The sequence below is a fragment of the Capsicum annuum genome, unplaced genomic scaffold (genome assembly GCF_002878395.1).
Source record: "Capsicum annuum cultivar UCD-10X-F1 unplaced genomic scaffold, UCD10Xv1.1 ctg81547, whole genome shotgun sequence".
In the NCBI taxonomy this organism is placed as follows: domain Eukaryota; kingdom Viridiplantae; phylum Streptophyta; class Magnoliopsida; order Solanales; family Solanaceae; genus Capsicum; species Capsicum annuum.
Window position 1 is genome coordinate 30,501 of NW_025892275.1, and position 14,038 is coordinate 44,538.

The 14,038-nt window shown below is 37.9% G+C and overlaps 2 long non-coding RNA genes across 2 annotated transcripts; both read left to right on the forward strand.

Moving 5' to 3' along the window:
- Window positions 1-2,343: 2,343 nt before the first annotated feature.
- LOC124895355 lies at window positions 2,344-3,311 on the forward strand. Its single transcript, XR_007051669.1, has 2 exons — window positions 2,344-2,776; window positions 3,219-3,311. It is a non-coding gene; the product is annotated as an uncharacterized LOC124895355 (long non-coding RNA).
- Window positions 3,312-4,877: 1,566 nt separating this feature from the next.
- Window positions 4,878-5,868, forward strand: LOC124895356. Its single transcript, XR_007051670.1, has 3 exons — window positions 4,878-4,909; window positions 5,643-5,686; window positions 5,780-5,868. It is a non-coding gene; the product is annotated as an uncharacterized LOC124895356 (long non-coding RNA).
- The last annotated feature ends 8,170 nt before the right edge of the window (window positions 5,869-14,038 follow it).

Consider the following 14,038-nt stretch of genomic DNA (forward strand, 5'->3'; position numbering starts at 1 on the left):
TTAGCAAATTATAAAGATAATTAAATAATCAATTGACTATAATCAAATTATAAATTTATAAGAATTTTTTGAGAAATGAATCTGTAATTAGGAAAAAAAATAATCGTTACCTTTTTATAATTCTTCCAAAAATTAAAAAGGTAATTGATATCCATTCTATAAAAAACATGAGAAATTCATGGGATTGAATTGCCGAAATTATAAAGGTAATTAATATCAATTGTTTTTGTATTTGAGCCCTTTATGTAATTGTAGATTAATTAAATATAATCAAGCTATAAAATTAGGACAGATTTATGGTAAATAAATACATAATATTAATAATAATTTTATTGTTATCAAATTAATTAGATTAAATTGAGTTAGAAATCAGTAAATATTGACAATTATTTAATAAAAAATATATGCAAAGTTTCGTATTTGATATACATATATTGGTTACAAAAACATTGAACACTCGCTTCTACTTTAGCCATAAATATATTTTAAAATTTACAACATTAAATTTAAAGAACTTGAGTCTATATATTAATGATCATAAAATTGATTCTAATTAATTGAAATTAATTAGTTGATTGTATAGTTTTATTACAACAATTTCGTACATCATTTATTTAATAAAAATACATATAATTAATTGATTAATTTTGTGCAATCTACTATGATCTTATTAATTCAAATGAAATGATTTTTAAATGGTAAGTTTGGATTATAAAAATAAAGGAGATTATTGTATGACTTTAGCATTTCTTATGTATTAAAAAAGATTTATAGAAAAAAAGATGTCATGCCTCAAAACAATTAAATTTGAACTATTTTAGTAAAACAATAAAAGATTGAATATAAGAAAATCTATAATTGAGAAAAAAATAATTGTTACCTTATTTGAGTTTTTAGCAAATTATAAAGATAATTAAATAATCAATTAACTATAATCAAATTATAAATTTATAAGAAATTTTTGAGAAATAAATCAGCAATTAGGAAAAAAATAATCGTTACCTTTTAAAAATTCTTCCCAAAATTATAAAGGTAATTAATATCAATTTGATATAATCAAACCATAAGAATATGAGAAATTCATGGGATTAAATTTTTGAAATTGTAAAGGTAATTAATATCAATTGTTTCCATATTTGAGTCCTTTATGTAATTGTAGATTAATTAAATATAATTAAGCTATAAAATTAGGACAAATTTATGGTTAAAAAATATATAATATTAATAATAATTATATTTTTATTAAATTAATTAGATTAAATTGCGGTAAAAATTAGTTAATATTGATAATTATTTTAATAAAGAATATATGCAAAGTTCCGTAATTGATATACATATTTGATTAAAAAAAACAACGAACATTGACTACTACTTTAGCCATAAATATATTTTGAAATTTACAACATTAAATTTAAGGAACTTTAGTCTATATATTATGATCATAAAATTTAATCTAATTAAGTGAAATTAATTAGTTGATTGTGTAGTCTTATTACAATTATATCGTACTTTATTTATTTAATGGAAATATATATCATTTATTAACTGATTTTGTACAATCTACTATGATCTTATTAATTCAAATGAAACGATTTTTAAATGGTAAGTTTAGACTATAAAAAGAAAGGAGATTATTGTATGACTTTAGTATGCAGATGCAATTTATTTTAGTTTAAGATCTACTTAATTATTTAAACCAAAACTAATCATTTCCATAAATACAAAATCCAATTAGACTACAATTTAAAATTTACAATCAAATCAAGATGGAGTGAAATCAAAGGGAGATAGATCTGATTTACAAACCAATTGATCCTTTCTTACAATATTACCAAACTAGAAGAAGGATGTAGATGTGATTTATTTGGTTTAAGATCTACTTAATTATTTAAACCAAAACTAAACATTTCCATCTATAAATACAAATTCTTTTTTTTTTTAACTATAAATACAAAATCAAATATGACAAAATTTCAGCATTCGTTTTCCCTCTATTGTCCTTGTCACTAAAAATAACTCCCTTCTTCTAAGCACAATAGTGAATCTTCTCTACTCTAAACAAGTTTCCTTGTCTCAATTTTTCTTCTTTTACAACCCCTTTTCAAGATTCTATTAGTTTCTTCCTTTAAAAACTGTAATTTTCTTATCTTTTTTTATCTGTTAAATTTCAATTTTGGTCTATTTTGATGATGTTTATGTATGAAATAGTGAAAAGATTCAATTTTTAAGTGATGGGGTGTTAATTATTTTTTGATGCATATTTCAGAATTTTGGGATTTTGTTATCTGTAAAATTTTATTTTTAGTTCATTTTGATTATGTTTATGTATGGAATACTAAAAGATTCAATATTTAAGTGATGGGGTCTTGATTTTTTGTTTTGTGATGCATTTTTCAGAATTTTGAGATTTTCTTGCTCTTTTCTCTTTCTATAATTCCGTTTCTTTGATCCATTTTAATGATGTTTATGTAAGGAATAGTGAAAGACTATTCTCAAGTGATGGGGCGTTTGATTTTTCTTTTTTAATTTTTTTTGTGGTGCCTTTGTTTCCGGATTTTTAAGATTTTGATATCTGCAGGATTTCATTTTGGTCCATTTTGATGATGTTTAATGAAAAGATTGTATTTTTAAGTGATGGGGTGTTTGGTTTTTTGTTGTTTTGTTTTTGCCAGAGTTGTAAGATTTTGTTTTTAGGAAATGCAGGAAGGTGCTTTAAAGAAGGATCAGTTTTGAAATGGCAGGTGGTATTGAAGAACCATTTAGGCTTAGTTTTCAGGTGAAGCTTCTATTGGATCTTACTCTTTGTTACTGTCATTTTCAAATGCATTTCTATGGTTAATTTTTTGTTCTCATTTGTATTGTTCTCTTTTATGTTGCTGCTGGATTTATTAGAAAAATTTGTTGTTCTTATGCTTTAGTTAATTGGGATGTTGAACCCCTTTCAACTTCTTCGTGTGTTACTTCAAATCCTGCCTTGGGTACTTTCTAGGAAACATACTTGCTCATTGATTGAGGCTTTATTACGCTGAACTTTTGGTGGAAAAGATTTTGAGAGTTCCGTTATCTCATTAGAATGTCTGTTTAAGCATGTTAGGATACACTACTTGAGACATTACTAATTAGACCATTAGGAGGGAATGAAGATTTTCCATAAGAACTAAATCTATGTGGCTCTTTTACTTTCTACCTGATCTTTATTTACTTACCAAAATTGACAGGCAGATTCGTGGCAATCTGGATCTATCTCATTCGGTAGATTTGAGAATGAAGCTTTATGTTGGGAGAGGAGGTCTTCTTTCACACATAACAGGTATCTTGAAGAGGTTAAGAAATACTTCAAGCCAGGTTCTGTAATTCAGAAAAAGGCATATTTTGAGGAGTTTTTTTAGAAGAAGGGCACTTCTAAGCCAGAGTTCATCCGACTTTCAGGATGGGGCTGATTCTCAAGCTAGTAATGATGGATCTGAGAATACAGATTATGAGGGTGACTTTGAGCATGTTAATGATATTGGCCATTCTGCATGCTTTGTTGAAAATCATGACAGAGTAGCCACTCCAAATTTCCACATGACACAATTAAGACCACACGCTATATCACATGAATTTAAAGAGCTAACACTCAACAATTAGCAGCCTATGATTCTCCGTATTAATTCGGACCTGTTTTCGTTAGTCACAACAATCAGACCCGGGGTTTATTACCTGGGTTCTTTCTTGGAGCTGACGTATTTGTTCCTCTTTGGCATGCACTTTCTCCTCAATCTTCATAAAGAACTAAAATCAATATCAAAAACTTCTTTTAGGTTTTATATGACATTTTATAAGACACAAGAAATTGGTTCTTGCCTCTTTCCTTTTCCTCGCCCGCTCTTCAATTTTGAAATAAAAACTAGATTCATTCTATTTAACGCTTGGTTGAAATGAATTTACACTCTCCTTATCCCTGTACAACAATAATATGTCTAATATATATGTTTATGAACACAATATGTAGTTAAAGCTCAAAATTTCTCCACGATATATACCTGTTTACACTTTGATATAATCTATGGCTAACTTTCTCTGTACAGGAAACACGAGAAGCGACAACCTTTCTTGCTATTGGCTGTTCTTCAGTGCTACATCATTCAATAATAAACGAGGTTGAGAAAAATAGGATGAATCAGTGCTACCAAAATATCCCACATTTTCAACATGGTAAAGCAACATACCTTTTATGTTGATTAAGTACATTAGCTTTTGAACCTGAAGAAACCTGTATAAAGCAAGTTATCTGTTACTGTAAAATTCGATGATCAATTTAAGAATAACTGAAGAACAATCTAACTAAAAAGAAAGTTATGTAATAGTTCAACAGAATTGAAATAACAAGTTTACTCATTTGCATTGAAATTTGAAGATAACACTAAGCCTAAACCTGGTACAAACCTCTGGATCATTAAAAGATGAATTTCCAGCATTGAGATTAAATTTTACTTCAGCTTCCAGATGTACAGGAACACTCTAAAAAACATCGAAACTATTGGTATCTTGTTCAATCTGGGGTCCAGAATGGCAACTTATACTATCTTCTCCGCCACATTCTGTGACGTCAATGTCTTCGTTGCTTGATCTTTCTCCCCCACATTCTGTGACTTCGATGCTTTGTTGTTTGATCCATCAAAACTCTCCTCAAAGCATACAAAATCACCAACCTCAGTCACTCGCTCAAAATCTCCATCATAGCCTGTATTCTCGGCTTGATACTTTCCATTCTTCGATAAATGGGTTGAGCTATCATAATTTTTATCAAAGCGTGCAAAATGTCCAACTTCATTAACATGCTAGTGAAAATGATAGAGCAACCACTTTACTGGAGAATGAAAAGTATCATGCTAGTGAACCTGACCACCGCTCAGAAAAAACCAAGGTATTATAACAGGTCTCAAATAATGAGCATTCAGATCGCCAAATTTCACCTTTCACAAGTGTCTTCCTATTTCTTCAGTTATTTTCTGTTTTCCTATGTTGAAACTAAGTAACATAAAATCCGTGCACTTAGCCTACTGTTTTCACATGAAAGTAAAGCTTGTTTGTAAAATTTTTTATAAGCTGTTTTACTGGTTTATGGTAGAAGCAAGCACTCTTCTGTCATTTTATGACTCAAATCCCCTTTGTTGGACAAACGATTTTACCTTTCAAAAAATTAAAACCAATAAAAAAGGGAGAATAGTGGAGTTCTATCTTGCAATCCTTGATCGAAGGAAACATTGACACTAAAGGGCAGAATAGATCATCTTGTACCTTGGTCCTCCTATTATGACGTCCTTTAGGGCTCATTTCATTGACATTAGGTATGCGTGTTATGCAGCATACTTCCTTAAGGCCCTATGTTATTTAAATCTCGTTCGTCTAGGTGATAAGGTATACACTGATAATAGGTTTGTTCAAAGTTAATTTGGTTATCTGGAATGGCATGGTTGGGAACTTTGATTCTCATTAAACTTCAACTTCCTAACATCCTTTCAAAGCTGAAATTTGAATAAGAGAATCTTCAATGCCTTTGAACTATTACTTAACTTTTTTTTTCAGTAATATTGTTCTTCAATTATTCTTAAATTGATCATCGAATTTTATGGTAACAAATAACTTGCTTTATACAGGTTTCTTCGGGTTCAAAAGCTAATGTACTTAATCAACATAAAAGGTATGCTGCTTTACTATGTTGAAAATGTGGGATATTTTGGTAGCACTGATTCATCCTATTTTTCTCAACCTCGTTTATTATTGAATGATGTAGCACTGAAGAACAACCAATAGCAAGAAAGGTTGTCGCTTCTCGTGCTTCCTGTACAAAGAAAGTTAGCCATATATTATATCAAAGTGTAAATAGGTATATATCGTGGAGAAATTTTGAGCTTTAACTCCATATTGTGTTCATAAACATATATATTAGACATATTTTTGTTGTACAGGGATAAGGAGAGTGTAAATTCATGTAAACCAGGCGTGAAACAGAATGGATCAAGTTTCTGTTTAATGCTCCGTTCGTGCAATTTCGATCGTTTGCCCACCCAAATAGCCAAAAAAAATAAAATGGACCACACTAGAATGATCCCCAACCTCCCTAACATTCCCCGGTCAATTTTCGGACCACAGCATACTCGTACCCCTGGCCCACCCCTAAAACCGTAGGCTATAACACATCAATTTGTCCCGAAAATACCCCGTTCGCGCCGTTTCGCCCATTTGTCCACCCAAATGGCAACAAAAAATAAACTAACCACACTGGAGTATCCCCAACCTCCCTGGCATGCCCCAATCGATTTTTGGCCCATAGCTTGTCCAGACCCCCATCCCATCCTCGAAATTATCGGCTATAGCACACCAATTTGATCTGAAAATTCCCCATACGCACTATTTCACCCGTTTGTCCACCCAAATAGCCACAATAGATTAGGAAAACCACACTGGGATGTTCCCCAAGCTCCTTGGCAAGTCCTGGGTGATTTTCGACGCACAGCACGCTCGGACCCCGGGCCTACTATAAAATCGTGGGCTATAGCAGACAGATTTGGCCTAAAAATGCCCTGTTTATGCTGTTTCGCCCGTTTGTTTGCCCAAATAGCTACGAAAAATTAAACAAACTACACTGGGATAATCCCCAACCTCCTGGTATGACCTGGTCAATTTTTGGCCCATAGCACGCTTGGACCCTGGGCCCAACCATAAAACCGTAGGCTATAGCACACCAATTTTGCATAAAAATGCCACGTTTGCGTTGTTTTGCCCATTCGTCTGCCCAAATGGCCACACAAATTTAAAAGAACAACACTTGGAGCATCCCCAACCTCCCTGGCATGCCCCAATCGATTTTCGTCCCATAGAACGCTCGAACCCCAGGCCTACCCCCAAAACTGTGGGTTATAGCACATTGATTTGGCCCAAAAATGCCCTATTTGTACCGTTTCACCCGTTTGTATACCCAAATGGCAATGAAATATTAAACGGACCATACTGGGATGATCCTCAACTTCCCTAGCATGCCCCGATCAATTTTTGGCCCACAGCATACTCGGACCTAGACCCACCTCGGAAACCGTGGGCTATAGCATACCGATTTACCCCGAAAATGCCCTGTTTGAGCCGTTTCGCCCATTTGTCCACCCAAATGACTACGAAATATTAAACGGACCATACTGAGATAATCCTCAACCTCCCTTGCATGCCCCGATTGGTTTTCAGCCCATATCACGCTCGGACCCTGGGCCCATCCCAAAAACCATGGGCTATAGCACATCGATTTGGACCAAAAATGCCTCCTTTGCGCCGTTTCGTCCATTTTTCTACCCAAATGGGCACAAAAAATTAAATGGACCATACAGGGATGATCTCCAACCTCCCTGGCATGCCCCGATCAATTTTTAGCCCACAACATTCCTTCGTGGACCCTAGACCACCCAAGAAACCGTGGGATTTAGGACACCAATTTGGCCAGAAAATGCCCCGTTCGCGCAATATCGCCCGTTTATCCATCCAAATTGCACTAAAATGTAAACGAACTATATTTGAACGATCCCCATTCGCCCTAGCATGCCTCCATCAAATTTTGACCCACAGTACACTAGGACCCAGGCCCACACCCAAAATCGTGGGCTATAGCACACCGATTTGGCCCAAAATTGCCCCGTACGAGCTGTTTCAACCGTTTGTCCACCCAAATGGCCACAAAAAATTAAACGGACTACACTGGGCCGATACCCAACCTACCTAGCATACCACGGTCGATTTTCAGCCCACATCATGCTCCGACCCCGGGGCCACCCCCAAAATCGTGGGCTATAGCACACTGATTTGACCTAAAAATGCCCCGTTAGCGTCGTTTTGCTCGTTTGTCCACCTAAATATCAAAACAAAAATTAAACAGACCATACTGGGATGATCCCCAACCTCCCTAATACGCCTCGATCAATTTTTAGCCTACAGCACGCCCAGACTCCGAGCCCATCCCCAAAATCGTGGCTAATAGCACACCGATTTGGCTCAAAAATGCCCCTTTCGCGCGGTTTTGCCTGGTTGACCAACCAAATAGCTACGAAAAATTAAATAAATAATACTAGGATGATCTCTAACCTCCCTGGAATGCTCCGATCGATTTTTGGGCCACAGCACGCCTAGACCCCGGGCCCACCCCCAAAACGGTGGGCTATATCACACTGATTTAGCTTGAAAATGCCCCATTAACGTTGTTTTGCCCATTTGTCCACCCAAATATCAGCGAAAAATTAAACGGACTATACTAGGATGATCCCAAATTTCCCTGGCATGCCTCGGTCAATTTTTGGCTTACAGCACGCCCGGATCCTGGGCCAACCCTCGAAACCATGGGCTATAGCTCATGATTTGGCCTAAAAATACCCCGTTTGCACCATTTCGCCCATTTGTCCACCCAAATGGTCACGAAAAATTAAACGGCTCACACTAGAATGATCCCCAACCTCCCTGGCATGCCCCGGTCAATTTTTGGCCCACAGCACGCCTGAATCCTAGGCCCTCCCCCATAACCGTGGGCTATAGCACACCGATTTGACTCGAAAATGCCCCGTTCGTGCCGTTTTAGTTGTTTGTCCACCTTAATGGCCAAAAAATATTTAACAAACCACACTGAGATAATCCCCAACCTCCCTGGCATGCCCCAATCGATTTTCAGTCCATAACCCTGGGCTCACCTCCAAAACCGTGGGCTATAGCACACTAATTTGGCCCTAAAATGCTCCGTTCGCACCATTTTGCCCGTTTGTCCACCCAAATGGCCGCAAAAAATTAAATAGACCATATTGAGATGGTCCCCAACCTCCCTTGCACGCCCCAATCGAATTTTAGCAAATAGCACATTCGGACACCGGGACCACCATCAAAACCTCGGGCTATAGCACATCGATTTGGATCGAAATTGCCCCATTCATGCCGTTTTACCCATTTGTCCACCCAAATATCCGTAAAAGATTAAATGGACCACGATGGGATGATCCCCAACATCCCTGGCACGTCCCGGTCAATTTTAGGCCCACAGCACGCCCAGACCTTGAGCCCTCCCCCAAAACCGTGGGCTATAGCAAACCAATTTGTCTAGAAAATTCCCCATTCACACCATTGTGCCTATTTGTCCACCCAAATGTCCACAAAAAGATCTATCTATCATTTTACCTTCTTGTAATCTTGTTTAGTGTTTGTGTTGTAATCTTGTGTTCTTGTTATTATTGTTAAATCCAAATCTTGTGTCTTCTTATTCATTATCTTATGTTGTTAATCTAGTTTGTTGTCTGATGATTTGGTGTAATAAACACCTTATTATCTTCTTGTTATTGTGCTCTTAGGAAATCGAGACTTGGTCTCCAAAAGGCTTCACGGATTTCTTCCATTTTGTGGACTATTTTTTGGACTAATTTTGGTGTTCCCTTATTTGTACCGTATCATTTGGTATCATATCCATCTTTGGTTTTGTTATTACAATACCAATCTTGGGCTTTCTTGCTAAGAAAATAAAAAAAGGAAAAAAGGAAAGAAAGACGTGTTCTTGAGCTTGAGATCTTGGCCGAGAAATTGAACCTGTTGTTGTTGTATCTTAGCCAAATATTGTGTCTAGTTCTAGGATTTATTTTTCTTGTGTTGTTGTTTCAATTGTTAGTATTCTTGTCCATTAACACTTTGAGTCTATCTAGATTTGAGCTTTAAAAAAAATTGATGTTGTTTTTGTGAACAAGACCATGGCCGTGTGGTGAAGTTGTTGTTCTTGGACGTGTGGACTTGTTGTTATAGTCTTGGTTGGATGTTGTTGGTGTTTTTGTTGCTCTTAATAAATTTGTTGTTGAGTTCTTGACATTCATCACAACCTTCAGCATTGCTAAAACCGAAATACAACACCAAAAATAACCTTGGCCGTGTGTTGACACTAAAATTGGCTGTGATATGTGTTGATGTTTGTTGTGGGGTGGAAATTGTTGTTGTGTTTTTGATGTGTTATTGAAGTTTGTTGTGTTTTTAATCTTGTTCTTTGTCTCACCTTACAACTTAATACAACCAAAGAGTAACATAGATTCAAAAAGGTGAACCTACAAGTTGTAAAGTTGTTTGTGAGAAGAATTGAGCCATCACTTTCTTGACTTAACATCTACTTTTCAACCACTTTTCTTGTTTCAAGGAACCTTGTTTTCTGGGAATTGTACAAAGTCAAGTCTTTCCTTTTGAATATTAGACTTAAAGGAGATTTAAGACATACTTTCCCTCCAAAACCAATTGTTTACATTACATAGTAACTAAAGTTTGTAAACTTCAACTAGTGACTAATTGTGGGGCCATGACCAATGGTATACTGCTATGTCACCCAAGTTACTGTTCACATGAAAATTTTAAGCTCAAAATTTGATCTTCTAGTTTCATTGTGTTGTTTCTTTAGTTTCGTTTGTTGATTCCATTACTAACTTACAAGTTAGTTTTAGATTGTAAGTTAGTTTTGAAACTGTCCTTCGTGTATACATTCCTTTGTGTGTCTTATCCTTTTGAGTCATTGTAATACTTGGTCCACCTCTTATTGACTCACAGAGTATAAGTAAGGTTACGACACTTGTGAGATCAAAGTGAGAAAAAAATCCGAGAGCCATAACAGTAGAGAGGGAGTGTGAGGACCATTCTTGTACAACTAACTTGTTTGTTGTTTTGTAGGTAACTTCTTGGCCATAATGGAAACTATTTTGGCCCTCCTTTATGCTTTGTCTCGAGACCTTGCTAGGGCAAATGCGGGTCTTAAAAAAATTGACTCGGATGTGGTAACTATGCGTGAGAGGTTGGATCAAATGGAGAGTCGAAGAAACTCTCGTGCTTTTACTCCCGAAACTTTACTTCCAATGACCAATCCTCCAAGACAACCACATAATACCACAAACCAAGCTCCAAATAGCCCTCAAAATCAAGAACATGATAGACCACTTCCCCCATAAGTTGATCAAGTCCAAAAAGGAGGACTTGGAAGGTAATTTCCTCCCATCTAAACTCCACAACTGAAGCTCTACATTACCAAATCAAGCCTCTCAACCAAAACTTCCCTTTCCAAAAACTGACACATCCAAGAAGAGAAACATGGTAGAGAGAGACATAAAGGATATAGAGTCTATGATTATGCTTATATGATAGAAGGAGACTTGAGTCGGATGAGATTGAAGGCCAATCTCATGAGGGAGAGGAAGCCGAGGGTCAAAATAAAGATGTTGGATCCGAGACTTATTGTCATTATGCTCTCGGGTGTGGCTAGCTTGTGGACTATTTTTGTTCATTTCTTATGGGCTGTTTTTAGCTCATTTTTGGATACGTCCCTTGTTATTATTGAGCTCTCGGGCTCTTCATGTTTTGCGGACTGTTTTTGAGTAGGTTTCCTTTGTAGTGACTAATTGAATGAGGTGAAGCTGTAAATTTATGGACAAATTACTCTCAAGATGGAGAGGATGATACGGGAATAATCATGGATATGGACTTAGGAGGGTGCGTGTTGGACCCGAGCCTTGACACGTGCAATTGAAGTGTAAAAGAGGCCCAAAATGCACCCAAATCAGCCCATAAATTACACTCGGTGGGTGCCCATTCTTTGAAGGGCCTTTTGGTCATTTTAATTTATATTTTGTTATAGCTATAAAAGGAACATTGTAGGGTTTTTAGTTTAGTTTTTTGGATGATATTTGGGAGTCTTGTAAGACTTGTAAAAAGCTCCCTCTCTAGTGAGAAGAGTGACCACCGAAACTAGGATACAATAATAGTGTGGATTCTCTTTTGTTGTTGCTTGCTTGGAAAAGTTGATGCTAGAGAGGTGGAGTCCGATCTTGTGTCACGTAAGAGATAGGTTTATTATTGTGTGTAGTGTTAAGGGTCCAAGAGTGTCCATTCTTCAGTTCTTAAGATTATACTTTCATGTGGTCTATCTATCTATCTATCATTTTACCTTCTTGTAATCTTGTTTAGTGTTTGTGTGGTAATCTTGTATTCTTGTTGTTATTGTTAAATCCAAATCTTGTGTCTTTTTGTTCATCATCTTATGTTGTTAATCTAGTTTGTTGTCCACTGAATTGGTGTAATAAATACCTTGTTGTCTTCTTGTTATTGTGTTCTTAGGAAGCACCAATTTGGCCCGAAAATGCCCCGTTTATGCCGTTTTGCCCGTTTATCCAACCAAATAGCCAAGAAAAATTGAACGGACCACTGGGAAGATCCCCAACCTCCCTGGAATGCCCCAGTCAATTTTCGACCCACAGCACGACCGGACCCTGGGCCCACCCCCAAAACCGTGGTCTATAGAACACAAATTCTGCCCGAAAATGCCCCATTCGTGCTGTTTTGCCCGTTTGTCCATCCAAATGGCCACAAAAAATTAAACGAACCATACTGGGATGATCCCCAACCTCCCGGGCATGCCCCAATCGAATTTTGACCCACATCACGCGCGGATCCCAGGCCCACCCCCAAAACTGTGGGCTATAGCACACCAATTTTTCTTCAAAATGCCCTGTTAGCGTCGTTTTGCCCGTTCGTCCATCCAATTGGCCACAAAAAATTAAACGAATTATAATGAGATAATCCCCAACCTCCTTAGCAGTCCCCGAGCGATTTTTGGGCCACAACACGGCCGGACCCTGAGCCCACTCCCAAAATCGTGGGCTACAGCACACCGATTTGGCCCAAAAATACCCCGTTCGCGCTGTTTCACCCGTTTTTCCACCTAAATAGCCAAGAAAATTTAAATGAACTGCACTAGGAGGATGCCCCACCTCCCAGGCATGCCCCGAACAATTTTCAGCCCATAGCATGCCCGAACCCCGGGTCCACCCCAGAAACCGTAGTCTATAGCACACCGATTTGGCCCAAAAATGCCCCGTTTGTGTTGTTTCGCCCTTTTGTCCACCCAAATGGCCACAAAAAATTAAACGGACCACACTAGGACATTTCCCAACCTCCCAGGCACACCCTGGTCGATATTCGGCCCACAGCATGCTGGGACCTCGGGTCTACCCCTGAAACCGTGGACTATATAGCACACTGATTTGGCTTGAAAATGCCCTGGTCGCGCCGTTTCATCCGTTTGTCCACCCAAATAGCCACGAAAAATTAAAAAAGATCACACTGGGATGATCCCTAACCTCCTTGGCATGCTCCGATCGATTTTTGACCCACAGCACGTACGGACCCCGAGCCCACCCCCGAAACTGTGGCATATACCACACCGATTTGGGCCGAAAACACCCCATTCGAGCTGTTTTGCCCGTTTGTCCACACAAATGGCCACAAAAATTTAAATGAACCACACTGGGATGATCCCCGACCTCCCTGGTATGCTTCAGTCAATTTTTGGCTGATAGCAGTCCTGGACCCCGAGGCCACCCTTGTAATCATGGGCTATAGCACACCGATTTAGCCCAAAAATGCCCCGTTCATGCTGTTTTGCCCATTTGTCCAACAAAATAGCCATGAAAAAATAAATGGACCACACTAAAATGATCCTCAACCTCCCTAGCAAGCCCCGATCGATTTTCAGCCCACAGCATGCCCGAACCCCGTGTCCACCCCCAAAACTGTGGCCTATAGCTCACCGATTTGGCCCAAAATGCCCCATTTATACCGTTTTGCCCGTTTGTCCACCCAAATGGCCATGAAAAATTAAATGGACTACACTGGTACGAATCCCAACCTCACTGGTACACCTCGATCGATTTTTAGCCTACTGCACGCCCGGATCCATGGTCCACCCCTGAAATCGTGGTCTATAGCACACCGATTTGGCCTAAAAATGCCCCATTCGCGCCGTTTCGCTTGTTTGTCCACCCAAATAGCCATGAAAAATTAAAAGGACCACTCTAGGAGGATCCCCAACCACCCTGGTATGCCCCGGTCGATTTTTGGCACACAGCACGCCCGCACCCCAAGCCCACCCCAGAGCCGTGGGCTATATAGCACATCGATTTAGCTCGAAAATGGCCCCTAGCGCTATTGCGCTCGTTTGTCCACTCAAATGGCCACG